Raw genomic sequence first — 4,620 nt, 5'->3', positions numbered from 1 at the left:
GCTCTGCTGTACAGGGGGCTGCGATAGGCTAATACTTACAATACTTGCATTTAAAAAAAATATATTTAATGCTGAACTCTGGAATCTAAACCTATTCCTCGTGTGTATTCTCCTTGGATCTCGGTGAGCTTTGTGTATTTCTTCCAGATTTGTGCAGTAATCCAATTGTTAGACTTCCTGTAATAAAGACTGGTCAGTGGTCACTGCTGGTCTCTGTCCTTGTGCGGGGTGACTGGTCTTGACTCCGCCCCTCCTGTATTTTTCTGCAGGCAGCCTGTAGTGGGTGGAGCCTCCTGGGCTCCTCCCACAGCTGTGCTCTCTCGCCTTGTACAGGGTGACTGGTCTTGTCTCCGCCCCTCTAGTATTTTTCTGCAGGCAGTATGTAGTGGGTGGAGCCTGCTGGGTTCCTCCCACAGCTCTGCTCTATCTCCTTGTGTGGAGTGACTGATCTTGTCTCCGCCCCCTCCTGTATTTTTCTGCAGGCAACCTGCAGTGGGTGGAGCCTGCTGGGCCCCTCCCACAGCTCTGCTCTCTCTCTCCTTGTGCAGGGTGACTGATCTTGTCTCCGCCCCCTCCTGTATTTTTCTGCAGGCAACCTGCAGTGGGTGGAGCCTGCTGGGCTCCTCCCACAGCTCTGCTCTCTCTCCTTGTGCAGGGTGACTGGTCTTGTCTCCACCCCGCTAGTATTTTTCTGCAGGCAGCCTGTAGTGGGTGGAGCCTGCTGGGCTCCTCCCACAGCTCTGCTCTCTCTCCTTGTGCTTGCTGACTGGTCTTGCCTCCACCCCCTCCTGTATTTTTCTGCAGGCAGCCTGCAGTGGGTGGAGCCTGCTGGGCCCCTCCCACAGCTCTACTCTCTCTCTCCTTGTGCGGGGTGACTGGTCTTGTCTCCGCCCCCTCCTGTATTTTTCTGCAGGCAGCTTGCAGTGGGTAGTGCTCTCTCTCCTTGAGCTTACTGACTGGTCTTGTCTCCACCCCTCCTGTAGTTTTCTGTAGTGGGTGGGGCCTGCTTGGTCCTCCCACAGCTCTGCTCTCTCTCCTTGTGCAGGGTGACTCGTCTTGCCTCCGCCCTCTCATGTAGTTTTCTGTAGTGGGTGGAGCCTGCTGGGCCCCTCCCACAGCTCTGCTCTCTCTCCTTGTGCAGGGTGACTGGTCTTGTCTCCGCCCCTCCTGTAGTTTTCTGTAGTGGGTGGAGCCTGCTTGGTCCTCCCACGGCTCTGCTCTCTGCACAGACTATGTACAGCACAGTGATGATGTCACTGCTACTTTTACAAGGTAATATCTGAGTTTGCAAAGGCAATTGGTGCTCGCAGAGTGAAATTCTATCCTTTTGGCTAATGAGAAATATATCTAAATGAACACTTTTGTGCCCAGAGTTCAGCTTTATTAATGTATTACTGATTATAGAGTTGCAATCATTTGTATTTTTTATATCTGCCTGGAGTTCAGCTTTATGGGTTCATTCACACCTCTAGTTCCTGTCTTAAAATATTGAGACTTGTAGCCAATTCCTTACAGCCACCAATGGCAGCGGTCATGCATTTACAAAGTCCAACGAGCTGCAGAAATACCACTGGCTCGAATGACGGGTCCAATTAATCGAGGAAGGGGGAGCAACTGGTTTTCGGAATGAATGCAACTCTTGATGTAGGTTTACAATCATTTATTGAGAGTATTAAAAAAATGCAAATTGTGCCAACGCGTTTCAGGGTAATTGCCTCCCCTCTTCTTCAGAGCTGTTGGTATGGGCTGATGGAGAAAGGTGGGCTTTGTAGTAGTACCTACATTTCGTGCAGCCTCTGCATCACTACAATCTGGCACTGCAAGAAATTTAGGTATAACTGCAGAGCCTACATTGCTCCATAAGCCTTAAAAAAGGTGGAGACAATTCCCCTGAAATACGTTGGCTCAATTTGGATTTACGGTCAATAAATGATTGTAATCCTTCATCAAGAGCTGCATTCATTCCAGACTCCGGGCGCTCCTCCCTCCTCATTCAAGCACTTCCCACTGAAAAAATGGATCTGTTGGACCAGAAAGGCAGCAGCCCAAGCCCATTAAGGGGGTCCATCATCACCACGCACTGTTGGGGTCAACCCATTGGAAGTGATCCCTTCCTTACTTTTCAAGGAACCACCTACTAACTACTAGTGACCAATTAACTGAGTCCAGAGCGGTCTCTAGCTCAATCTTGGTCCACTTGATCGTCATGGCTGTGCTTTTCGCTCAGGGTCATAGGAAACATCAGCAGTTCTTCATGGGAAGCGGGGGGGTTAACTTAAAAGCTCAGAACTCATTAATAATGCAGATGTGCTGAGTCGGTGCTTTCTAGCTCAGCGGAAACAATACTAGAGGGCAATCAAAAACATTAACCCGTTCCGACCGAGGGGCCAGGGCCTGAGCGGTGATTAAAGGCCATGGTGTTACATTGGATGAGCCTGGTCAGGTCCCTGAGGAGAACTCCATGCCAAGTTTTCACCATATCATTCTAAAAGGTACCCATGAGCAGTAGATGTCAAAGGGTCAATCTACGGGCGTACCAAAACATGCTGCCTGTTGTTGGGAAGAATAAGTGATTGGAAGGGTTTAGGAACTGCCTTCGATGGAGATTGTTTAGGCCTTTATAAGCGAACACCACCCTACTCTCCACTCCCTACTCCACTCCACTGCAGACTTGCAATGTGACTACACAAGTTTACAGAGCGTCCACCAGGAGAAGGCTTGCCCTCAAAGGTTTTTTGGCTTCTGCCATGTAAGATCACCCTCTCAAATCCATGGGCAACCCAAGTAGGGCCTATAAAGTAATAATTCGTGGTCCACCCTTTTCCCTAATACACTACGTATATGACCACAAGCTTATGGACACAGAACCTGACACTAGAAACACCTGAACTCCATCATTTGGAGTCCATTAAATCATCCTAGTGGCCAACCTGTGGACCTTTGGCACTTCTTGTGAGTCTCCCAGGGGCCCTTGTAGCATTTACCTAGGTGCTTATCCTTCAGGCTGGCTTCTAGTAGTTAATTGGTATGTCTGCAGTCCCTGACCATCTACTGTAATATGCCTGTGCTCTTTGACCATCTCATGTAATACGTCTGCAATCTCTGACCATCTTCTGTACCATGTCTGCAGTCTCCGACCATCTCCTGTATCATGTCTGCAGTCTCCGACCATCTCCTGTATCATGTGTGCAGTCTCTGACCATCTCCTGCAGTATGTCTGCAGTCTCCGACCATCTCCTGTATCATGTCTGCAGTCTCCGACCTTCTCCTGTATCATGTCTGCAGTCTCCGACCATCTCCTGTACCATGTCTGCAGTCTCTGACCATCCCCTGTATCATGTCTGCAGTCTCTGACCTTCTCCTGTACCATGTCTGCAGTCTCTGACCATCTCCTCTATTATGTCTGCAGTCTCCGACCATCTCCTGTATCATGTCTGCAGTCTCTGACCTTCTCCTGTACCATGTCTGCAGTCTCCGACCATCTCCTGTATCATGTCTGCGGTCTCTGACCTTCTCCTGTACCATGTCTGCAGTCTCCGACCATCTCCTGTATCATGTCTGCAGTCTCTGACCATCCCCTGTATCATGTCTGCAGTCTCTGACCATCTCCTGTACTATGTCTGCAGTCTCTGACCATCTCCTGTACCATGTCTGCAGTCTCCGACCATCTACTGTATCATGTCTGCGGTCTCTGACCATCTTTTTTACCATCTCTGCAGTCTCCGACCATCTCCTGTTGCACGATTTAGCCCAGGTTCACACTGACAACGGGAATGAAATCGTGCGAGTTCAGCTGAACTCACACAATTTCATTCCCGCATGTCAGTCCTGACTTTGGGGGGCAATTTCAGAGACACCTGTGCGGGTTGCTGCACAGATGTCAATGGAAATCGCACCCCGAAGTCGCCAAAAGTAGTACACACTACTTTTTGGGAATCGGTGTGACTCCGCAAATGCGGCATCGCACCGATTTGGACGGTGCCATTGCCGCTGATTTGACATGTCAAATGGCATGCCAAATCGCTCCAATGTGAACCAGGGCTTACAGCTTTCAGTAGCACTACATTCAATTAATATTATGCGCAGCCCTTTAAAAATGTCAGGGGATACACCTGAGGCCAGCTATACCAAGAACATTGACCTACACTGATATAGTCTACTATTGGAGAATGCACAAATTAAGTTTTAATGGGGATTTCACTTTTTTATATCTTTATATTTTCATAGGGGAATTTCATAAGGAAATCTGCAGGTACTCCCCCTAGTGGCTGCTTAGTGAATATCATTTTTATTTAGCCCTTACTGCAAAATCCTGCAAAGGCGTCCTTCCTTCCTGTTCTAATTTTGAGGCTGATGCCCCAAAAGTTCTGACTACATCCGTCTATGTGCACCAAGCTGTATTCATCCTGTGTGACCAGCTTTAGTGTTGAACTACTACCTATAAAATAAACATGATGAATATCCTCCTCGTGCATATATGTAAGAAGTGCTAATGATCCTTATTAATGAGTAATTTGTGATTAATAAAATATTCTTAATCTGAATTAATGGAGGATAATATTGGTTTAAGTTTCCTTCTATTGCAAAAACACATGAATTAGCGATGGCTTTATTTTTTTT

The sequence above is a fragment of the Aquarana catesbeiana genome, linkage group LG10 (genome assembly GCF_042186555.1).
Source record: "Aquarana catesbeiana isolate 2022-GZ linkage group LG10, ASM4218655v1, whole genome shotgun sequence".
Taxonomy (NCBI): domain Eukaryota; kingdom Metazoa; phylum Chordata; class Amphibia; order Anura; family Ranidae; genus Aquarana; species Aquarana catesbeiana.
This window is presented reverse-complemented; position numbering follows the sequence as displayed.